Below are 26,213 nucleotides of genomic sequence, written 5' to 3' on the forward strand. Positions count from 1 at the left end.
GGCACTGCTGCAATTATCGCAGACGATGAGCACAGGGCAGACCACAAACCCTGGAATGGGAAGTAATAATGGGAATGGGGGAAATTCACCAGTACGCAGTGGGCCAAATTTGTATATGAACTAGGACAGCTCACTGGGAACCCTGATGTGTTCTATCCTGTCACTAACACCAGACCCTCACACGGAACCTAGGGTGTATGTCGTTATAGGGGATAAAGAATATTTTTTCTTAGTTGACACGGGTGCAACACGCTCATGCATAAGTGAAGGCAGGTTTTCCTTGTCCGGAGAGGCCATAGATACTCAGAGTTTCACAGGAGCAATGATTTGTGTTCCCTTCACAAATGCACTTCCAGTCTCCATAGAAGAACCTGAAATGAAGGTACTTTTATTATACTCTCAGCAGACCCCAGTAAATATTTTGGGTCCAGATTTAATGACAAAGTTAAACATGACAATCTCGTTCACGGAGAAAGGCATAGTATGTTCCTCTCCAGGAATGCACTACTCAAATGTATGCAAAATTATTAGAGCATACTCAGGACATATAGCCATGAGGGCCATACCATTGGAGCCAGAAATGTTTGCATACAGTATGCGTGTGCTTATGGCAGGATTGCCTGGCCTTGCAGACAAAACTATGAGAAATCCTGACGATTTCTTATTCAGACCCAGAATACCGATGCATGAGGAGAAGGCACAGGTATTTCCCTTGATGATACAAATGGCTGCAATGAAAGGGAGAGTGGCCTTGATTGATGGTTATGATGACAAGGGCCGACAATGGTGCGCAGTAATCACCATCAAAGAAGGATATTGATTGACTGACGTCACCGATGACGAGCTGTTTGAAGAGCAAGCAGAAATGGGAGAGACAATGGTGGAAGTGAGTCTCACCTTTTGGGTAAAGATGATTAAAAGAGAAGTACCTCAGAGAATGATGTTGTCACTAAATCGTCCTGAATATTTTGATGACGATATAGCAAAGGTGCCTGCCTCAGTATGGACTACAGGTCCCTATGATGTAGGCCTCTTGAAGCGGGTCGGAGAGGTGAAGATTAAACTGAAACCAGAAGCAATTCTACCAAGAGCCCGACAATATCCCATGTCCAGAGAGGCAGATGAGGGGATTTTTTAAGACCATTTCTGCCATGATAGAACAAGGCATCTTAGTGACATCAGAGTCGTCATGTAATATGTCAGTGCACCCTGTGAAAAAAGTAAAGGGGGGCTGAGGAGGCTAATTCAAGACCTTAGGCCAATAAATTATATTGTTGAGGCTGAGTTCCCTCTAGTCCCTAACCCGGCTACAATTCTATGTAATATACCCGTTGAGGCAAAATATTTCACGGTGATTGACCTGAAAAATGAAATGTTCTCAATCCTGTTGCACCGTGACTCACAAGATCTGACGTCATTTACGTTCAGACAAATGCGTCTGAAAAGCACAAGGCTGCCACATGGGTACTGTGAGTCTCCTTCTATTTTTAACAGAGTCCTGCAGATGGATTTGAGCAATATCGCACTAGAAAGTGTTGTCCTGCAATACTTGGATGACATCTTAATCTGCAGCACTTCAGAAGAGCACTGCAGGCACGATTCTGTTCAGCTATTGACTATACTGGCTGAGAAGGGATATAAAGTTGACAAGGAAAAGTTACAATATTGTCAACAAGAAGTGCTGTACATAGGCCAGCTGATCTCACATGAGGGAAAGGAAGTGACCCCAGAAAGGGCTGAGGCCATACTTAACACGGCTAAGCACACACGATAAAGCAGATGCAGAGCTTTTTAGGCTTATGCAACTATATCAGGGCATGGGTCTTCGACTACAGCTCTTACACCAAGCCTTTACTTCAGGTACTAAAGAAAGCCCAAGTGACGAAGGAAAAGATTGAATGGTCTGAGACCATGGAGAAAGGGTTTGCTGAACTCAAATGAGCCATCTGCACAGAACCAGTTCTAGGGATCCCCAATTATGCGGAGGAATTTTACCTGTTTTCACACACAAATGGCAGCGTTATGACAGCAGTACTCGCTCAAAGAACCTTGTTGGGGTACAAGCCCCTGGCATATTACAGTGGGAATCTGGGCCCAGTGATGAGAGGCCACTTCCTGTGCAAACAAAGTTTAGCTGCCCCAGCGTTCACCATGGAGAAGGCTACAACCATTGTAATGAGATGCTCAATTACGTTGTACGTCGAGCACTCGCTATTTGCCATTCTAAAGAAACTAAAGGGCACATTGACATCTCAGAGAGCTTCTGCTTATGAAGTAATCATATCAAATCCATCGATTAAAATAGTCTGATGCAAGATAGTGAACCCAGCTATGTTCGTGGCAGAGCCAGTCACTGAAGGAGAGCCCATACATGACTGTACAAATTATGTAGAATTCTATAATGAAATCCCCAGGGTAAAAGAAAATGCCTTGGCAGGAGGAGAGATCCTCTTTATTGACAGGTCTTCAAGGATCGACCAAAATGATGGGCAATGATATACAGGCGTTGCTGTGAAGAAGCACACAGCGAATGGAGAGTTTTGAGTGCTTTTTTTTAGTGCATGGATACCATCTCATTATTCAGCACAGGCTGCAGAATTTTTAGCATTGATACTCGCCATTGAGAATCACGCAGACCAGGAATTAATGATGTACAGTGACTCCGCCTATGTGACGTCAACAGTGCATGCAGGCTTAGCATGCTGGAAAAGGAGGGGCTACCTCCAAGCAGACGGCACACCAGTGCAGCACGCAGCCTTATTGGACAGGCTGATCAAAGCACTACAGCTCCCAGTGGCCATAGCGGTCGTGAAATGCGCCGCCCACACGAAAGGGACAGATTTTATCTCATGCGGAAATCAAGCAGCAGACACGGAGCCAAGCGTATGGTATCCAAAAGTGAGATGATCATGGAAGTGGAAGTTATCCATACCAACAAACGAATGATGATTACACAAACTGCACCTGAGATTTGCAGTAATTTGGGGCAAACACAGCTAATGGAACTCCGAGGGGAGGCACCGCAGGAAGAGAAGAATATGTTGAAACGTCGAGGGTGTTCTTTAAACCCCTCTGACAGCTTGTGGTGACAAGACAGCACTGGTAAACCAGTAATGCCTGTAGCTCTATTAAAAATAGCCCTGGATAAATTACATTACCCGGCGCACATGACAAAGGAGAACCTAGAAGCAACACTCGCAGAAGACTGGTTTATGCCGAATTTAACCGAGCATGCTGCATTCTTTATAGTGAAGTGTATAATCTGCCAGCAATTTACGGCGGGGCACACATTAAAAGTAATGAGAGGAATTATCCCAAGGCCGAATGGGCCTTTTCAACACTTGTATGTCAATTACGTCGACATGATTCAAGTATGTAACGGGTACATATACTTAATTGTTGTGGTGTGTCCATTCTCTAGATGGATTGAGACTGGTCCATGTACACACCCAGACTCTACCTATGCGGCCACATTTTTGTGAGAGAAGTGTTCCCCAGGTGGGGGGTGTGCGAGGTCATGAGGTCAGATAATGGCCCTCATTTTGTCAATGCAGTGTTCGAGCAGATTAGATTGCTGCTTGGTATAAAGTACAAGTTCTCGTCGGCGTATCATCCAGAAGGTAATGGAATCTGTGAGAAGCTCAACGGCTTGTTAAAGGAAATGATAGCCAAGTTGAAGCTCACTTTAAAGAAGGGATGGTTGCACTGCCTTCCACTGGCACTGTATGCTCTTCGGAACCAATAAGGGTCCGACCATCATTTTACGCCACACAAGATAGCCACAGGAAGAAGAATGAGAACTCCTCTGACACCCCGAGATAGAACTAGATGTGATGCCCAGTCAACAGGAGAGGTTTTAGGGTCTGAAATGCAAAACTATCTGAACTGTATGACATCTTGCCTTACTGTAATTTCAGACCAGCTGCAGCGACGACGAAAAGGGTGCAGTGCAGCACAGAACACAGAAGGAGATACTACAACAGACCAGGTTCAAAGTCTACATGTTCCACCCGTCTTCCCTGGAGACGCCTTCCTTGTAAGGAATCACACAAGGGAAAAGTGGGACGAGCCAAGGTTCAACGGTCCTTTTACAGTGGAGGACTGCACTCTGTCCGCAGTGAAACTACAAGGCAGGAGAGCTTGGATTTTTCTCGGCGATATAAAACCCTACATCGGAAAAGCCCCCCTGCCTGCACCCCAATGAGAGCAATCGACGAGCGACGGGGAAGAACCACAGCACTTGCAGATGAGATCCATGATGCGGAGGAAGGACGCATGACTAGCCAGACAAAGACAAAGAACTTTTTTTGCAAATTGTGGCTTAAATTGGACACTTCCTCTAAGCAAAAAGGGGATAAGGACATAAAAAACAGACACTCTGTGCATCTTAGTTGCAGGGTGAAGAAGAAAATTGCACGCACAAGCCACAACACAGTCGGATGACTTTGAACTTTGGACTGAGGCACACTGAAGTCTTGAGAAAAGAGTATGTCAAATTTTGACCGAGGACACTTACATTGGAAGCAAATACAGTATCCTGGTTCGTTTAATACTGAGACACTCTTCAGAATCACTTATGGTGTCCCACAGTAGAGACATCACAAAGGACTTAATAATCTACCTTGATCTAGTGCTAAGATCATACCTGTCATTGGTAGGGAGACTCATCAGTGTCACTCACTTCCTACAAGATCCTGAAAATGAAAAGACAATAAGACAACTCCTCACTGTCATTGCCGAACAATTTATCCTACTCCCTGAGTACAGTGAGAAAGAATCAAATGATCCCAACATAGGCGGAAATAGATGAGCTCATCAACACACTGTTCTTTCGCATAATCGAAGACTGTCCAACTCTTATCGGAAGAACAACAGACACACTCACCTTTCTTTGAGATCCAGCAAATACAGAACATTGAAGCCATCTTTTAAATAAGATAATCATTCTGGTTGTACTCCATGTGACCGGACAGTGCAGACATATTTCACATTTGGGAGAAAACATATAATCCTGAACCTCAGCAGGACAGGACGGATGTCCCTGTCACCAGAAGACACCAGGTTGGCCCATAATGTTCTCTTTCGTCTAGTCACTGACTTCCCAGAGCTTGTGGGGAAACCAATCGATGTTGACGTCCTCACTTTTCATCAGAGACCCAGCTAATATTGCACAGATGGGAATACTCTCACACAGAATCGTAATAACCATCAGAGGAGCTATCTGAGGAGATTCTAAGAACCTTCTGCCGAGAGACTGATCAAGGAAGCAGCGCAAGAATGCCACTTGTCATATTTGTTGTTATTTTTGTCCCTAATCCTTCTTATTGACCGGCATACACCATGTCCTCAGGATTGAAGCAAATAAGGGGACTGGATTGGGAGCTTACCTATTTTGAACATGCACAGTAAAGGGACTCACTAAAATGTTATTTTATGTCTGATTTTTCCCATAGTCTAGCAAAGGAACTGTATCCTGATAAAAAGAGACAATTTGAAACTCACGAGAGGGGGAACACTTATGAAGTACCGGACACTCTTAAAACACAGAAACAATAAACACTGACATTTGTTGAATGATCGAGATGGGGGTCCAGAACAGCAATTTGGTCCTCCCATAAGAAGAGAGGCAACACCGCTTCTCTGGAGGAAAATGATGTCGCCTGACCTACAGGGGAATAAGGTACCTATGCATCATATTCATTATTGTTTTACTGTCATTAACGATCAGAACTGCATTCTTTATTGGTGCACAAAGCGTCACAATTTCAGTACACCCACCTAATGATGCACGCATAAAACCCACAAAGGCACCCAGACCGTATATAGTCATTCCAGTCCCTAGAATATCTGATGGTGGAGTGAATGAATTCGAAATGGATGTAATTAGCAACAATACACACACACTTGTGGTAACAAACAAAAGGAAAAGCTGGAGACAGGGTCGGCAAGGGATGAATGAAGTAACATTACTGACAACTACAGGTACGCAAACACGGGATGCACATGAAACAGGCCTAGTGTCAATGACTGCAGAAACACACACCAAAGCAGCAGAGAAGAAGAGACTGCCTCCCACAAGAAACTCCACAGCCGATGTTGTGAGAAAACAAGAATTAAAGCAAAAACAAACAGGATCAGTTATATTAGAAACGCTTAAGAAAACAAGTGCCAACACTGAGACACTCTCTGCACAGACCCAACTGATAGTAGACTCATTACTTCTGCACATAGCCCGAGTAAGGGAACTACAAGAGGAACTGAAGAACAAAATCGCAGAGACTGTATTACCAAACTTATACATTCCAACGCAAGGAACAAGCACTAGGTCCACAGTACAATCATATACTAGACCAATGCCAGAATGGATACAAACATTTATAACCCGACAGAGAAAGATGTATGAAGAGAGGAAAAGAGCTGCCAGACTCTTGTCCACTCAAATGGCACAGATGAGAAGGCCTGCACCATGGACCAGGCTACCTGAGAATCCTACAGTAAGAAAAAGTCATACCAATGCATTCAGGGATGTAGTCATAGCCAACTACAGGAAAACATTAAGAATCAAGAGAAGCATGCATGGAGATGACAATTAACTAAACGACTACCTGGACAGCACAGCACATCTGGGAAACAACATTTGGTACCAGCCATTGAAAGAAGTTGGAAGATGAAGTTCAGAAAGAGAATGCTTTGTTTGTGCACTCCTACCATACAGCATGGGGAAGTCCAAGATCTTCGTAGCTGTAAAAATTGATGTCCAGACAGCACACTGTATGTCACACGTAGCAATGAGCAAAACCAGAGGCCAGTTCATGGGTAGTGATGCCTCTCTGAAATGGGCAACTGAAGCAACTGATCCAAATGAAGACGATTATGTCCAGGACATAAAGAGAAGAAACAATGGAAAGACAAAACACATTGTGATCAAATATGAGAAGCCTGGAGTTAAAGGAGCAGAGATCAGAAGAGAAGCAAATCAGAAGCTAAATGTCCAAGGAAAAACTCCAGCAGAAGCTCAGAGATGGAAGAATAGTGGCCAAATGCAAATTTGGGGAACAGTGCGTTCACCAGACAGATGGGAGAAAGGAGTAGTAATATGCCGAGCATGGATGGTCTTCGGTCACTACGAACCCACCATCAACATAGTGCAAAATGGATGCAAGCCATTATTGCCAAAACTTACAAAACTACTCACAGGGGTCGAAGACAGAGGAGGACCCCTGCAGATAGTGCCACTAGAAAGCCCAAAGTTCTGTTTCAGAAATAACGGCACAAGGAAGATGGGAGAGAATCAGAACTGTGGACGAGTTTTCGAAGCTCCAGGAATGGTACATGGAACCACAGTGATTATGGATCATTATTGGGCGTGTGGATCCAAAGCATACATCAGACTGCCAAGAGACTGGGGAGGCATATGCACAATAGTGGACGTACACGTTCCAGCATTGGTTATCCCGAAAAGTGACCTGAATATTGACAGTTTCCCAAAAGCAGATGCTTACCTGAGGAAGAAGAGATCTGTGGAACTGATAACTCGGATGAAGAGAGAGAATTACTTCTCTGCTAAATCAGAAAAAGCTTTTCATGCAATCCCATATGAACACAGGCTGTTCAGCCTCACCTCATCAGTGTTCGCAAAATTTTTGTGCCAAGATTCCAAGTTGGAGCAAATACTAAATGGTTACAGATTACCAGATGGGAGTTACTGCAGACCATCAACATGACAATAAAAGGATTCAATGCAATAAAGGAAGAGTTAAGAACCATCCGACTGATGACTCTCCAGAACAGATATGTGCTTGACATGATCACAGCATTTGATGGAGGATTTTGTGCAAAAATAGGAGAATCATGTTGCACATTTATACCCTCTCACAACGAGGAAAATTGAACTTTAACAGAAGCCATAGGTATGCTGACGAAGCTACAGGACCAGATGATCGACAAAACTGACGAAGTTGATGATGACAGCTGGTTTGGATCACTATTCTCTTGGATCCCACAATGGATGGCAGACATATTCAAGTTTTTAGGAGCCCTGCTAGTGATATTACTAGAATTTTGTGTTATCAAGATAATAATCTCGCAATACCAGAAAACTGCGAAGAAAGCCATAGTGATGAAGATTACGATTGATGTCAAGCCAGAATGGAAGCCCATCCCACATTTCGAAGTACCAGGAACATTCACACCAAAATATGTGACGTATGATGAGCAAATAAACCAGCAGAGAGCCCCAGTTGGGCTCTGCCCAATGCCCATCAGAAGAGCAACACCTATTGAAGTGCCAATAACCAGACAACCATGGGCAGTTAGGTATCCATTGAAAAAACCCTACCAACAAATGAGACGAAATGAAGATTGCCTATGTACCGTCCTGGAAGAAACCAAAAAGGTCTTAATGGAAGACGAATGGTGACGTCATGAGAGCCCGGACCGACTCACAGATAGAACAAATGACGACACGAGAATGACACAAAGAGACGAAACGCCATGAATAAAGATATCATGAACAAAGAATGAAGGGACGATGTTAAAATGCAAGAAGTTTAAGCTGTAAGCAAGACGAAGATATTGTCCAAGTTAACGCCTGTACATATGCTTGAAACCGCGAGAAAGCTAGGAAAACAGTGTGGCTTGCTACGCTACGTAGAAGAATAGCGTGGCAAGCACCATTGTACATAATCTACCTCAAAACTAAGTACAGTATTATTAGTGCGAGTCCACTTCGCACGAAAAGCAGAATCAACTTAGGTTACTAAAGCCGAAGCACGACAGACTTCATATCCTAGCAAAACGAGAATAGACGGCTGAATCGAAACTCAGCAGATGCAACTCAAGCCAAAGGAGCCAAGGTCATACCAATAGAAGGAACGACCAGAAGCTACATCTGATTGAAACTTAAGAACAGAATATCCTATCTCTGAAAGGTCAAGATAAGGGAGCGTAGGCAGGTGGCAAGCTGAATAAGAATTAAATGCACTAATTGAGAGAAACTAGGCAAATTCACGGTGTCTGCATCACTTGACCATCCGAGCGAAGAGAAGCACGAATTCACACCTACGTGTGGCATCCGCCCAGGAGAAGATAGCAGAACTTTCTCAGGCAGAAGATACAGTTTTGAGGCCCACCACAGTAAGATAATTGATACATTGTTGTTGAAGTGATGATTGATTGTAACCTTAATTGGAGGAAGGTCGGGTAGCTGAAGGGGGCACCCTGCACCTGGATGAACATTCTGTGTGCTGCTAAGTGAAGGGGACGGTATGCATGGGCTTGGTGCCAACCAAATCACAATAGACCAAATAATCTAGGGTCCTATAGTTAGTAGAGCCAATGAGACACCGTACTTTTAGTGACGTCTACAGTAGTCATTTTGAAGGAAGGGTTTAGACGCCCACCTGACAGTGTTTTACCCAATCCCTCACTCCCTTACCATATACAGATATACCATATACAGATATAGCACCTATATTAAAGTTACCTTTTCCTAACCAATACAAATGCTTATTAACTTTTGAGTGTTACACATCACTTATGACGAATTTTCAGTATAAACAATGTATTTTGTTTGAAGTTCAGTGGAGTAGAAGCAAGAAGGACGATAGCTTCATTGCTGATTTCCATGACTCCCTGTTTTTTGTACTTGTCATTAAACGGACTCCCTTTTCCAAACCATTGAGTTGTCCTTATTGATTGGTGTTGGAGTAATAAATCTGCACACCCATCCATCTCAAGGTGCAGCTATCTCGCCTTAAAGTACTCTCAGAGCAAACCTCGGCTATATGGGCCGGTCGAGGGCCTCCTGAGTACACACCCGTCACACCCAATGAGGTCAACAGACAAGTCCAGTCTATGAAGGCTTCATCCAAACAGGTGGAACCCTGCCCCTCTAAAACCATTAAGGAAAATATTAACTCGCTCACCCCAGCCTTGGTTGATCTCTGCAATCTCTACTTTTCCACTGGGGTTGTCCCCACTGCTCTTAAACACTCCCTTGTGCACCCTCTGCTCACGAAAACCCTCTGCCGACCCCTCCATTCTGGCAATCTACTGCCCTATCTCTATCACACCCTTCCTTGGCAAACTCCTGGGGAAGTTGGCTATCTCTCAGCTGACCCTCCACACTGAATCTATTGGTTGCTTCCATGCCCTTCAGTCTGGTTTTAGAGCATCCAGAGGCACAGAAACTGCTCTTCTGAACACCCATGAAGACCTGCTCTCAAATCCTGACACTAAAACTTCCTCTGTCCTCATTCTCCTTGACCTCTCCTCTGCCTTTGATACGATTAACCACAACATCCTGATTGCTCACCTGCGTGACACTCTGGGAATCACAGGTCAGGCTCTGGCATGGTTAACCTCCTTTCTCTCCGACCATCCATCCCAGGTGGAACTCAGAGCCTTTCTCTGAACTATTGCTCTCTCAACCTGTGGTGTGCCCTGGGGATCTAACCTATCCCACTGGTTCTTCAACGTCTATATGGCTGCCTTGGCATGTGTGATTGTCACTTTCACCTCCAAATTCAAGTGTTATACGGATGACACGCAACTCTCTTTCCGGCTACCCTCAGCCGCCTCCTCCTCCTACTCGCTCATACCTGACTGTCTGTCTGCTATTCACTCATGGTGTGCTGAAAATGACCTGTGACTCAACGCCAGTAAGACTGAGATTGTTTGCATTGGGACCCATGCTCTCGCTTTCCCACTTTCACTCTGGCCCTGCGCCCGCACCTACCTGCAAGGCTAAAAACCTTGGGGTCATCTTTGACTCCACTCTCTCCTTCTCCTCTCACATTTCGTACAACTCGAAAATGTCTAACTATAAGCTGCACCTCCTCAGAGGTACTCTACCTTTTCTCACTTTCCACCAGCGGCTGTCTCCACAGCCCTGGTTCTCTCTAGGCTATGCTTCTGCAGCAGCCTCTTCCTCAACCTCCCTGCCTCTGCTTTGTGCCCTCTGCAACTCAACCAGAACAGAACTGCAAGACTTATCCTTGGCCTCAAGCCAAAGGACAGCATCTCTCCAGCAGTGAAATCCCTCCACTGGCTCCCCGTGGCTGCACGGATACATTTCAAGAGCCTCTATATTGTCCACAGGGCTTTCTGGGGCCTTGGACCTACCTACCTGCAACATGGCATACCTAAATACTGTCCCTCTCAAGCCCTCAGCTCATCAACCTCTAACCTTCTGCGAGTGAGCCTGTTCTCCAAGCAGAGATTTGGGGGTAGATCCCTATCCTCAGCAGGTGCTTCCCTCTGGAATAGCCTCCCTGTCGCCCTCCATCTTGAGCCTGATCTTCTTAAGGTCCGGAAACTCCGCAAGACCTTCCTCTTCTCCTCTTCCTTCTCTCCTCTATACCATGTTAACCTCACTCTCTACTCTGTCCCTCTCTCCCTCACAGCTTGCTGACTGGCCGCCTGGTGTACCTCAGAGTCTCACAGGTCCCGGGCTCCCCCACCAGTCCTCTCTTGCACTTGCCTCGGGGCCCTACACCCCACCAACCCTCACTGAACTTGAAAATTAACCCAAGAGAGTGTCTCCCTCTGTACTTACCCCAGTCTTCACCGACCGGGTGCACTTGTACCCCCCCTCCCTGTGACTGTCTGTGCACTTGCATGATCCGAATGCACCATGCCTGAAGATCGTCTAGTAAAACTGCAGAATCGCTGTCAGGCCTATTTTCTGTGTCTCAACTGTTCAAATATATTATAAGCACATACTCTACCTGTGCAGACTATTATCATCTCAGAATTTCAAGGGCTCTGAGCGACTGTTGTTTTTTCACCATGTTCCCACCCTTCTTGAGCGCTTTGAAAAACTTGCCTGTGTATAGGCGCTTTATAAATAAACAATACCATACCATACCATGGGGTTCAATGTCTTATAAGAGTGAAAATAGCACAAATATTTTACTTCATCTATAGCTGAATTACTATTAGGAGCGTGTTTTCCTAGAGGCCACTGAAATTGTCATGTGCACCTATTAAGCTTTGGGCCTCATTACGAGTTTGGTGGTAATTCGGTGGTACATTTTCCGAATTGCTACCAAACTCTATCACTGTTATGCCCACTTGGTCCCAAAGAGGGCGGCGTAAGTCCCCCTTATTGGAGTGCATAGGACTCCACGGGGATTTTAGCGGAATTAGCGCCAGCAGTAATTCTGCCATGGTAATTCCACCGGTTTTTGCCAAAATTTGGCAGTAAGGTGCAAGAGTTACCTCCAGCATTTTGCTGCAGGTAATTCTTCCACCTTACCACTAAACTCATAGTACAGTGGTGTGGTAATGGAGTGATATTGGAATTACGGCCACATTACTGCCGTTGTTTAACTGCACCGTCAAACTTGTAATGAGGCCAATTGTGTTTTGTACTTGGGTTTCATATAGCACAAACCTAGCAAGGATGTACATGTCGTTGACATAAGAATGGAGAGGTTACAATGTGTGGCTTGGGACGTGCTGGCCATCGAGATGGATTGTGATGCTGGAATGCAATAGGCTGAGTAGTGTGGGTTCACTTTGCTTCTCTTACCAGATCCCTACCTAAGTAATAAATCACAGACAATTTATGTGTATGGAAAAGTTGTAGGCCGTAGGCATTTTATTTTCTTACAGAAAAAACAACACAACAAAATAATTACACTGCCATATGCTTTTGGGCACATTGTGTCCAGTCCCGAAGTTGCCCAAGGCTCCTCCTGAGTCCTTGTTATCCCTGGACCTTTGTTCCTGGGCACATGCCGCCTACGACGTGTCTTGGACCGTGTACCGAAAGAGTACTCGGCGTTCTTACTTCTGCCCGCTCCTTCTTTCTTGGACCGTGTACCGAAGGAGTACTCGGCTTTTCGGCTCCTGCCTGCACCCCTCTTCTTCCGTTATTATTGTAGGGTGGGTTGGGTGGCAAATGTTTTTCCTTCCCCTTCTCCAGGCACTAAGAGCCTACCCGAGAGAGGTGAGCTCTTACCTGGTTTGTGCCGCCTCTCTTTTTCCAGGCTTACTTATACCCCCCGGCCCTTTGTTCCTTCCTGGGGGCGGCCGGGTTACCCTCCTGACCCCTTGCTGTTACATTTCGCACCTTCCCAGGTGCTGTTTCCTGCCCTTCCCGGGCCTTTGTTTCTTGTGGCACCATTCGGACGCCCCTCCCTACGCTTTTGTGCCATTTTCCCCCACCCCGCGCTTAAACTCCCAGACCCTCTATCGTCCCGCATTTCATGCGGCCCGGGGCCTAGGTCATAGGCTGAGTAGTGTGGGTTCACTTTGCTTCTCTTACCAGATCCCTACCTAAGTAATAAATCACAGACAACTTATGTGTATGGAAAAGTTGTAGGCCGTAGGCATTTTATTTTCTTACAGAAAATACAACACAACAAAATAATTACACTGCTATATGCTTTTGGGCACATTGTGTCCAGTCCCGAAGTTGCCCAAGGCTCCTCCTTAGTCCTTGTTATCCCTGGGCCTTCATTCCTGGGCACATGCCGCCACACCTGACGGGTGTTCCTTACGCCCGCTCAGGACCCCCCCAAAAGCACCTTACCTACAACCCCGTTCTTGGAGTGCCCTAAAAATGTTGTTGGAAAAAAACCCCATCCCTTTCCTTGATAGGTGCACCCCATCCTGGAGAAACATGTCCGGATTGTTCCGGTGTAAGCCGTGTCTTATGAAATGCAGCCCTGTTCTCTTGCAGTACTTTTCTACTGATTTATTTAGTTTCTTTCTCGCTATTTCAATTGCGTGCCTCTTCTGTGCCCCATACCAGACCCTTAATGGTATTATCTCTGACATAAAAATCTCGGTTTTCCTCCAGCTGCGGGCTATGCTATGCAGCGACTCGCAGATGTTCCTTTGTAATTTACCCCTGTTTGTGCTCACCAGGTCGTTACCCCCGAGATGTATAACCAGGTTCTCGGGGGGGTCCCTGAAACCTATCCGGTCCGACAGCCTGTCGTGGATGTCCTCCCAGTGCATCCCCGGGAGGTCCCACCAGGACGTAATTGTGTTCCTGAAATGTAGTTCTTGCTTCACCTCTTCCAGCCACCTGCCCACCCGGGTCATGAAAGAGTGCCCTACTATCCATGCCGATTTGTATGGTCCAGCCTCTGTGGAAACGGGGGAGATAAGTGTCATATCAGTTCCTCCCTTATGTATTTTTTAAAACATTGCGACTTCCATCCCCCAATTCTTCTCACCCCCTTTGCTCCCAGACTCCCCGCCCACGCAGAGGTTGCTGCCCCTATCCTGAAAGAGTGTGTCCCAAATTCGGCTGGATCCCATCCTGCTTTTGCCACCGCCTGTTTCAACACTGCCTGAAACTGGTACCTGCTGAGTGCGCTGCCGTCCCTATGAATTAATAACTGTCCGTCGACATCTGGTCGCCGATCTAGAAATTCTTGGGTGATGCATCTGGGACAGTGGTCCTTCTCTCTGATGCAATTGAGATCTATTGCTCTTCCCTTCCCCGTTTGGTCTGTCTCAGATTTCCTTAGCATTATAGACATCCCCTTGATACACATACTAACGTCTTTCCTTGCCAGGCCGTCTCCTGCCCCCGTATTCCTGGCCACCAGTTCCCCTATTCTGAAAGCTCCATAGTATGCTAGCGCAAATGCTGCCCTGAACAGCGCAGTTTCGTACGTGCTGCTGCATGTGTCTTGCAGCCCTTTTAACAGAATTATCAATTTCCCATAATTGACTGGCCTTCTGCTATCTGGTTTCTTCCCCTCTAACTTCGCCCATCCCCTCATAGCGTATTTTATTTTAGCACTGTCGGTCGGGTCCGTTATGCCCGCCACTTTTGTGGTATATGCCACCGCCGCCAGGTGCGCTGCTGCCCAGCTTTTCTTTTTCCCTTTGGCAAATGCCCCTTTGGAAAATTCACACATTTTTTCCGTAGAAATTTTTTCCACCTTTTTTTTCACCTGTTTCCACCAACACATCTTTCACATGCTTTTCGTACTGCTTACCCGTTTTGTACATCAGGGCATTTATGGTCAGCTTGTCGATGACCCTTTCTTTTCTCCGTTCTTCTCCCACTTCTTTTGAGTCGACCTTGTGGCCAACCGTGCTTTCCTTTCTAGTGCCTCCAACGGGAACCATGCCTTCCGCGGCGTGGCCGTTCTTTCCTTGTCGGCGTCCGGTCTCAGCTCCCTGAATTTCTCTCACTGAAAGCGAGAGAATGCATGAGCCACCACATTTTCTTCCCCAGCGATATGCCTCGCCTTTATGCATGTATTCATTTTTAGGCTTTCCAGTGTGATTGCCCTCATTAATTCTAATACTATCATGCATGACGCACTTCCTTTGTTTAACACGTGCACCATCGCCATGTTATCTGACCATACTGCCAACTCCTTGTTCCCTAGCTCTTCCCCCATGCGCATAACGCGACCCATATCGGGAAGAGCTCCAGCAGCGTTATATTCTTTGTCCATTCCGCCACTTGCTACGATTTTGGCCACTTGCCTGCACACCATTTTTTCCCCAGTATTGCGCCAAAACCAAACCCACCTTCTGCATTGGTGAACAACACCCTTTTACCTTCATCGTTCACCGGTGAGTGCCATATTACCGCCCCCTTGAAGTTTTTCAGATTTCACATTTCCAGATCTCTCTTGATTCCTCCCCCTAGCCTGACTCTGTGGTGCCCCTTGGTAGCACCTCTCGTTTTCAGCTTGATACTTCTCTAGAACACCTTCCCCTGCGGTATGACTCTTCCTGCGGATTCCAGTTTTCCTGCCAGCGCTTGCAATTCTCTCACTGTCGCTTTGTTTCTTCCTTGTAGTTCCTTTATTGTCTTCAGCAGCTCAGTCACCTTGTCCTCCGGGATCCGACACCTTCCCCTGTTTGAGTCCATTTCTATACCTAGGAATTGGATAATATGCGTTGGGCCCATCGTTTTCTCCTCTGCCAGAGGGAAACCCCACTCGCTTGTTATTTCCACGAATTTGTCCAGGGTTGCCCTGCATAGCTCCGAACCTTGGGCCCGACAAATAAGAAATCGTCCAGGTAATGTACCATCATGGACTCCCTCATCTCCTGTGTTACTGCCCATTGTAAAAATGAACTTACCCTCTCGAAATATGTGCATGAGATGGCGCACCCCTTCGGGAGGCATTTTTCGATGAAGTATTCCCCCTCCCAATGCATACATAACCACCTTTGTGATCCGCTGTTGACTGGCAACAGGCGAAATGCCGATTTAATGTCTGCTTTCGCCATCCATGCCCCTTCCCCCGCTTCCCTGACCAGTTCCACTGCCTCCTCGAAGTCTGAATATGATACCGTTGCCTCGCTCTGGGCGATGTCGTCGTTCACCGAGGCCCCCGGGGGGTAGGATAGGTGGTGTATCAGCCTGTATTCCCCTTCTTCTTTTTTCAGCATCAGCCCTAGCGGTGAACACATAAATTCTTCAATGGTAAGGCCATGAAAGGGCCCTCTACCCTCCCCAGTTCTACTTCTTTCCTGATCTTACTGGTCACTATATCCCTGTTTTCGATTGCCGATTTTAGATTCCTAGGAATGTCTTGGGCTCCCTGCCCGGTAAACGGGATGTTAAAACCTTCTCTAAAGCCTTGTCTGATTTGTTCTGATGCTTCTTGGTCGGGGTATTTCTGGAGCCACCTTTCCATCCTCTCGATTTTTACCGGCGTGGCCACTTTCCCGCCCCAGTTCTTATTTCCGCTTCTCATCTCTTCAGCCGCTTGGAGCTGCGGCCCTTGTGCACTTGGAGCTGCTGTGGTCACCCTTGCATCTCTCGCACTTGTGGCTGAACTTGCACTTCCATCCCCAGCTACAGGGTACCCCCTTTTCAAAGCTCCTGCATTGACCTGGTCTGCTCGTGCTGTCCCCGTGCTCCCACTGCCCCACTTGTGTTGGCGGGGGCAGGCTGCTCTGCCACCCTCTCTGTGACCCGTAATTTCTGCTCCGAAAACTCTGGTCTCTGTTTCTGTCATAGCTGGATTCGTACTTTCTGCTACTGGATCTATAATCCGCTTTGTAATCATTCTGCCAATACTGCCTTCTCTGCTGTACCCCTGTGCTCCGCTCTTTGGAATCCCATTTCTCCTTTAGCACGTTAAATATGTAGAGGTTAAAGTTTTCTTCGTCCCAGCCCATATCCAGAAAGCAATCCATCTCCTTTCTGAACTCGTGGTCATACTCCAGCCATGCGTCCCCTCCAAACGCTGCATGGACCTTCAGCACCCTCTGTTGATATGCAACTAATGCTACCCCGTCTTCCGGGAATTTCTGTAATTATCATGATCTCTGCTTCCAAAAGGTCAGGGTTTTCCTAACTCCCTTGGAAGCAGATCCATAACCCAGGTTCCGAGTGCCAACCAGTCCCAATTGGGACCTTTTGGACCCAGTCCTGGCGCCAGTGGCACCAGGCTCATAAATATGCCCAGTCCCAGCGCTGGAAGCGCCGGGCTCATAATGCTTGGGTGGACTTACCTGCAGCAGACCATGCTGCTTACTTGCCTGCCAGTTGAGCCTCTGATCCTCTTCTGTTTGGAACTACTTTTCCTGTTGGGTGGGGCAGGAGCCACTCCCTAGGTTCAGAACACTGGAACTCTTCTGGAAAGCAGGAACTCTTTTCTTACCTAGGCATGGCTGTGGAAGGAGACACCTAAGCACTACAGGAGGCTATTTAAACCACACCCGATGGATGAATCTTGCTTTGCGTTATTCTGCATCCTCTGCAGCAGAACGCTCATCGTGTCTTCTGCATCTGATCCTGGGCCTAAGGAAAAAGGCTTACCATCCTGAATCCAGTCTTCAGCAACACCTATAAAGACAAGAAAGAACAGGTTAGCATTACGGTCTTCAGTGACAGCTCTTCACTTACCTGGTCCATCGGCTGTCACCAACGCCTCGCGCTGCATTCCGACATCTGAAGGACAAAGGCTTACCTACTCTTTGTGCGCTCCGGAGGTCTTCACACTGCATTCCGGCATCTGAAAGACAAAAGCTTACCAACTCTTTGCACGCTCCGGAGGCCTTCGGCGCTGCATCCCGCATCTGAAAGACAAAACAAGGTGCGTTTAAAGACATTGGGGAACTTTAATACTCACGTGCCATTACTCCTTTCCACATCTAACCCAGTGGGTATTCCGGCACCCTGCAGCCGCTCCGAACTTATACCTGCAAAATAAAAAGACAGTTAGAGCGCATCGTGAAGCAGGCAACAAGCGCTTACTTACGTGCTTCCAGGCGCTTCTATTCATCACACGGGCTCCATCTTCAACTCACTTCAGCCCGTCATCCGCCATCGCCGGAACCCTGCAAAACAAGAGACATCATTACTAAAGACTTTAAAGACATTAGAATTACTCGAAACTTACCGCTCGTGCAGTAAACGACGGACAGCAGTCCTCTGAAGTCAAGAGGCCTGCTCCCCTTATCCAGTGAAGAAACTGGTTACAGCACCCTGCCCCGAGGCAGATGGAGAGCACGGCGTTCACTTACCTAAGGTGAGAGCGTTAACCTTCGGGGTTCTACAGGAGAAGAGAAAGGGAAGAAGAGAGAGACATTCAATAACCCAGTTCATTAATCCCATATTTTCTATCTGCAGACATCTTACCCTTCGAGTCAGACATACAGTGCACAGAGGTCCAGCCCAAAGAGCCAGCCGTGTGTTACACATCACCTTTGAAGATACGGTATACGCCCAGTCAAGACCGGCGCCTCTACGGGAATCAGGTGAGCGTTACAGTAATATAATTGTAGACATTATGGTGAAGGCCGACATCCAGTTGTCAAAACTCCTCACTACTGGCCCCTTTTTTAGTAAGCTTTTCTCGTCCTCCTTCATGTCCTCTAGGGCCACGTTCATCCCCCTCTTTTGACAATCTAACAATGTAAAGATATCAATCAATTCCTTCCTCCATATTTTTTCCTTTACTTTGTCATTTATGTACCAAGCCATCGCTTTCATCGACCTGCCCTGTGCGTCTTTACCCATGGTTGGCCTGCCATATTTCGTCATGAGTGGCCCCTCATTTTCTGCCGCTGCCACCGTCGGTGCTGCCCCCGGTGGTGTGGCCCCTGCCCCTATGTTTGGCCCTGCCGGTACACCTTGTGGTGTCAGGATCATTGGTGCTCCTTGAGGCACCGGGACTACTGGTGCCCCTTGTGGTGCTGAGACCGGGGTTTCGCTGGGCTCTGCTGGTGCCCCCTGTGGTGCCGGGACCGGGGCTTCTCTGGGTTCTGCCCCTCTCTGTCTTTCCCTGCTCACCACTCCTCTCCATTTTACCCAAGCCCTTAGATGATCCCTTTCTTCGTCATCACTGCTTGATTCATCTGATGGAATCCCCTGCTGCTCCTCCCTGGATTTCTTCCCCCGTCTGCTCCTCTTGTCATTGGTTCTGGGTGATTTACCCGAAACCGTGACGCAATTTTTTAACATTTTTACTATTTTATTCCCCACATTATTATTCACAGTACCTTTCTTTTTATCTTTTTTCTTTCTCTTGGTCGGTGCCTCCGTCTGTCCCTCTGATCTCTTCGACTCCGCTCTTCCCCTTTTCTGTCCTTGCGGTACCTCGTCTTCTCCTTCGCTGCTGCTGGGCTCTATGAACAGCAGAGGTGACGTTGCCTTTGCTCTTTCTTCTTTCTGCATTACTTCCAGCACCCATTGTGCCCCATACTCCTTCTCCGCCTTTCTCGCCCATTCCGAGAACTCTTGGGCCCTTTTCGCTCTTCCTTCCGCCATCCTTCTCATCTGAATTCTGTCGGTCACGCTACTCGTTTGACCACGGCGAAAGTCCTTCGTTCGTTTGCAGCTGGTACTTCTGGGTTGCTCCTGCTCCCGCACCGCTGTAGCCACTGCGATCAGAATGAACTTTAGAGAGGTAGAAAAATGCGTGAGCCTGCAAGAGCAAACATTTTTCCTTCCCCTTCTCCAGGCACTAAGAGCCTACCCGAGAGAGGTGAGATCTTACCTGGTTTGTGCCGCCTCTCCTTTTCCAGGCTTTCTTATACCCCCCGGCCCTTTGTTCCTTCCTGGGGGCGGCTGGGTTACCCCCCTGGCCCCTTGCTGTTACATTTTGCATCTTCCCAGGTGCTGTTTCCTGCCCTTCCCGGGCTTGTTTCTTGTGGCACCGTTCGGACGCCCCTCCCTACGCTTTTGTGACATTTTCCCCCACCCCGCGCCTAAACTCCCAGACCCTCTATCATCCCGCATCTCATGTGGTCCGGGGCCTGGGTCATAAGTCTAGGTGACACCAAGTACTGACTGAAGAGTAAGGCCTTAGGATTAGTCATGTAGAATAGGAGAAAATTCCAGGACTCAGCGCCACCAGTTATATGGTCATTTAATTGTGTTGTATTGTCACACATTAAATGGTAAGGTAAAGCCCATAAGTGATAACATGTTTCGGCTCGCTCTGAGCCTTTTTCAAATCTGGGCTGGTTTAACATCAAATATAATAAGCAAAAAGTATCAGAGATTGTGTAACAACAGAATCGATGCAATCATAAAATGACAAGGAAATTAAAACATCAAAACATCATGCCATAGTAGGCATTATCAAATAAGAAGATTGATAGATAGACAGAAAAACAAGGGTTGGTTTGGGGGCGGATGCAAAGGTACAAAGAAGCATGTCGAAAAATAATGAACACATTGTAGCGAAAACACAGTCAACAAAATGACATGAAACAATATAGAGACAACACAAAAGGATGAGAGAAGAACAGAAAAATGTAGTGATCATTGAGTAAGTAATTCTTGCACATATGATTAATCAACGTAATAAGTTCAAGGAAAAACGCCATAAAGGCACTTACCCGAATTTCAATGAACCAATCCGAAAGACTGTATGTCAATGTAGTGGTAACGGGGTTAGATCCCCAAAACTGAATCTGCAATCAGTTAAACGTAATTTCAGGTATCACTATAACAAAAGCGCTCATCATTCAGCAAAGAGACATTGCAGCCAATGAAACTCTATTATGTGTAATTGCCATGTGAATAGCATTATGTGCTGTCTCAGTTCAAGGTTACATCGCAGTGGATTCATAAATGTTCGTGAGCTGTGGTTTAAGACGGGAGATTGATAAAGAATAAGTTTTAAGAATGCCGGAAAATACGTGCTACATGCTGCGCGTGTAAATACAAGGTTAACCATCAAAAATGAAACAAAAAGTCCCTTAAAACCGGATCAAGAAACTGGAGCGACTAAGTGCTGCCTTTTCTGCATAACGCATTCGCTGACAGAACATTAAAGGGGCCTAAGCTGCTTGTGGCTTACCTTAATTCAACGGAAAATAAATCACACGCGTTGGCAAGAATGGGAAAATGGCCCATGTACGCCATTATATCAACTCTAACAAAGACGTAGTCCATGGCAACGCGTCCAGTGTTGCAACGGGGATCTACGTGTCTTGTGGCATTCAAATACTTCCGCCGTAAAGAGTTTCCTCCAGCTTGGAGGTAACGGCAGCCATTTATAAAGGCGGTCCGAATGCACGGAAAATACAGTGTCCTCAGCGCACATTTAACATAATTCAAAACCTTGTATTTACTCTGTCAATCATTATTAAATTAAAGGTGAGTACTCTGAATGGGAAAATGGCCCATGCACGCCATTTTATCAACTCTAAAAAAGACGTTGTCCATGGCAACGCGTCCAGCGTTGCCACGGGGATCTACGTGTCTTGTGGCGTTTGAATACGTCCGCCGTAATGAGTTTCCTCCAAATTGGATGTGACGGCTGCCATTTATAAAGGCGGTCCGAATGCACGGAAAATGCAGTGTCATCAACGCACATTTACCATAATTCAAAACCTTGTGTTTACTCTGTCAATCATAATCAAATTAAAGGTAAGTGCTGGGCATGACGCAAACAGAATAAACAGATTAATTGCGTGAAATTATTCAAGTGTGCATAAATGCAAGTGGAACAAGCAGAAATGGTTGCATGAAGTCATTCAAGCATGTATAAGGACACAGTAAGGGTGTCAGCTTGCTAACCGAAAAATAAGCTTCAGAAACAAGTGGAATTCTCTATCAGATAAATGATATACCGATGCAGACCAAAACACAAAAAATGATGAAAAAATGACAAAATGGTAGCTATGTATCAGTTGTCCAACATTACAAAAAATAGACCATTTCATTGTCACTGTTGAGGCCTGTGGCTGTAGATTTAAAAAAACATATTGTTCTGGCCTCAGTTTTTCTTAATGCGTTCAACCTATCGCCACCCCTTTTGTTCAAGATGACCTGCTGTAAAGCAATACATCAGATCTCTGATTTATTGTGTAGTTGGTGCACAGTTTACCAATGTGCCGCTAGTGGTATGAATGGGTCCTGGCTACCAATCTTAGACAAAGGTTCACGTATCCGAATTCTTAAAGCTCGTTTCGTGCTGCCAATATATATTTTACTGCAGACGCAGATGATGCAGTGAACAACGAATTTTGTTTTGCAATTAATACCCTGTTTAATAGTCCATTGTTTTCCATTGATGTCTTGAAACTCCGTAGTAAGGGCATGTGCATATTTGCATTGTGGACATGTGCCACATTTTCTGAAACCCAGGTCCTTGATATCAAGCCACGTGCCTTGATTGAATTTATTGATATCTGGTAGCAGGGAAGGGCTAAGGATGGATTTGAGTGTGCTTGCTTTTTTGTAAATCATACGTGGATGTTCGCCCACAAAGTTACAGATGTGATCGTCTATTTTCAGGAGGTGCCAATGTTTCTTAAGTACTTTTTGAATTCTACGATGATCAGAACAAAACCGAGTAATGAAGCTTATTACCATGCCCAACTCTGAGGTACTCTTGGGTTGGTATCCTAAGGTATCTTGTTGTTTCATTGATTTCGATTTCTTATATGCCCTTGTTGACACCCTTACTGTGTCCTTATGCATACTTGAATGACTTCATGCAACCATTTCTGCTTGTTCCGCTTGCATTTATGCACACTTGAATGATTTCACGCAATTAATCTGTTTATTCTGTTTGCATCATGCACAGCACTTACCTTTAATTTAATTATGATTGACAGAGTAAACACAAGGTTTTGAATTATGTTAAATGTGCGTTGATGACACTGTATTTTCCGTGCATTCGGACCGCCTTTATAAATGGCGGCCATCACCTCCAATTTGGAGGAAACTCATTACGGCAGACGTATTCGAACGCCACAAGACACGTAGATCCCCGTGGCAACGCTGGACGCGTTGACATGGACAACATCTTTTTTAGAGTTGATAAAATGGCATGCATGGGCCATTTTCCCATTCAGAGTACTCACCTTTAATTTAATTATGATTGACAGAGTAAACACAAGGTTTTGAATTATGTTAAATGTGCGCTGAGGACACTGTATTTTCCGTGCATTCGGACCGCCTTTATAAATGGCGGCCGTTACCTCCAAGCTGGAGGAAACTCTTTACGGCGGACGTATTCGAACGCCACAAGACACGTAGATCGCCGTGGCAACGCTGGACGCGTTGCCATGGACTACGTCTTTGTTAGAGTTGATATAATGGCGTACATGGCCCATTTCCCCATTCTTGCCAACGCGTGTGATTTCTTTTCCGTTGAATTAAGGTAAGCCACAAGCAGCTTAGGCCCCTTTAATGTTCTGTCAGCAAATGCGTTATGCAGAAAAGGCAAAACTTAGTCGCTCCAGTTTCTTGATCCGGTTTTAAGGGACTTTTTGTTTCATTTTTGATGGTTAACTTTGTATTTACACGTGCAGCGTGTAGCACATATTTTCCGGCATTCTTAAAACGTATTCTTTATCAATCTCCTGTCTTAAACCACAGCTCACAAACATTTATGAATCCACTGAGATGTAACCTTGAACTGAGACAGCACATAATGCTATTCACATGGCAATTACACGTGATAGAGTTTCATTGGCTGCAATGTCTCTTTGCTGAATGACGAGCGTTTTTGTTATAGTGATACCTGAAATTACGTTTAACTGATTGCAGATTAATTTTTGGGGTTCTAACCCCGTTACCACTACATTGACATACAGTCTTTCGGATTGGTTCATCGAAATTCGGGTAAGCACCATTATGGCGTTTTTCCTTGAACTTATTACGTTGATTAATCATATGTGCAAGCATTACTTACTCAATAATCACTAAATTCTTCTGTTCTTCTCTCATCCTTTTGTATTGTCTCTATATTGTTTCATGTCATTTTGTTGACTGTGTTTTCGCTACAATGTGTTCATTATTTTTTGACATGCTTCTTTGTACCCTTGCATCCGCCCCCAAACCAACCCTTGTTTTTCTGTCTATCTATCAATCTTCTTATTTCATAATGCCTACTATGGCATGATGTTTTGATGTTTTAATTTCCTTGTCATTTTATGATTGAATTGATGCTGTTGTTACAGAATCTCTGATACTTTTTGCTTATTATATTTGATGTTAAACCAGCCCAGATTTGAAAAAGGCTCAGAGCGAGCCGAAACATGTTAACACTTATGGGCTTTACCTTACCATTTAATGTGTGACAATACAACACAATTAAATGACCGTATAACTGGTGGCGCTGAGTCCTGGAATTTTTTCCTATTCTACATTTCTTGTGGTGATGGTTAGGCTTTACTACTGTCTGGTTCCAGAGACCTACGACATCCATGTACTCACAGATACAACTTCACATCAGTGGCAGTTTCTCTACTTTTTAACTTCGGGATTATAAGGTGTCGCCCTACAGAGCAGCTTTCCTCAAAGCCAGACTTTTCTCTTAGGATTAGTCACCCTAAGTGTCCTAGGGTCATCCACACTTGGACCCCTTGCTCACTGTGCTCAAAGAGGCACAGCTTCACCTCACTGATGATGCCCAACAAGGCTGAAACACGTGTGGGGTTGCTGTTGGTACTCTTGTTCAGAAGGGAATTGCCATAGCATTTCGGTGCTGGACTGCTCATCTGGGCGGGACAAAGACTGATATGCAAATGGATATTTCCCATCTGTGAAAGGTACAGTGAGCTAAAATGTGCCTGCGGACTGAGTGGGTACCATCCCATAGAACAGGCCATTTTTGCTGTGTACCTTCTGATAGAGGGGCGACCATGACTCATTTTTTATTTTTTCAAGGGCCTTAGGATTAGTCACCCTAAGTGTCCTAGGGTCATCCAGACTTGGACCCCTTGCTCACTGTACTCAGAGAGGCACAGCTCCACCTCACTGATGATGCCCAACAAGGCTGAAACATATGTATGGGGTTGCTGTTGGTACTCTTGTTCAGAGAGGAATTGCCACAGCATTTCAGTGCTGGACTGCCCACGTGGGCGGGACAAAGACTGATATGCAAATGGCTATTTCCCATCTGTGAAAGGTACAGTGAGCTAAAATGTGGTTGCAGACTCTAGAGTGGGTACATCCCATAGAACAGGCCATTGCTGCGCCTATGACTCATTTTTGAAATATTTCGGACATATCACAGGTATTGCCATCATATAGTCAGTTCCTCGCATAGTACGCTAAGCATTGCCACCATTTTTACAGATGTTACGGGGATATCTCACTTACTCATAGCATTGGTAGAGATTCCATGAGAAGTCCATGTACTCCTTCCATTTCCAGTTACTGTCATCAAAAGTCCAGATAGTCACGTAATTGCCATGTATAGCATTAAATCCAGCCCCATAAAACGCCCAGGCCATCACATGATATTATTAGTGCGTACCCTATGTCGCCTAACCTATGGGCAGCGCCCTCAGTTTGCAGATGGGAGTGTGTGCCACGGTGGCACTGCCACCTGAACCTGCGCAGCGCTTGAGAGGACAAGCAATGCTGTGCTCTTCTCACACAAGCCAGCACTGTGGTGAAATTGGCTACTGCACTCCTTCTCCCCCACCTGACTCCCGGTCTCTAAGATCAGGGACACTGTAGTAAAACGGTTCTCCGTGGGCCCCTGACCGGTTTGCCTACCTAATATCTATGCCAAAGGCAGACACGCTGGACGTGCAGGCTGAGGAGAGGAGTCGCAGAGCGGCTGCCTGGCAGAAATGTGAACCCAACAGGGAAGCAGCCGCTTCACACTGACATCTCTGAGCGCCACAGATTGGAGCATGGTATCCCTGCGCGCCCTCCAGCACGCTCTACATTGGCATGCGCGATTTCAGCGAGAGTGAAAGCACTGTCCGCCACGAACTTTATCGTCTCTCCTTGCGCCTGAAAAATGATGTACAGATGAAACCTGATGGTTCTAAAATCTGCACTTTTAAGT

This window comes from Ambystoma mexicanum, chromosome 4p, assembly GCF_040938575.1.
Source record: "Ambystoma mexicanum isolate Mex_15411 chromosome 4p, UKY_AmexF1_1, whole genome shotgun sequence".
NCBI lineage: Eukaryota > Metazoa > Chordata > Amphibia > Caudata > Ambystomatidae > Ambystoma > Ambystoma mexicanum.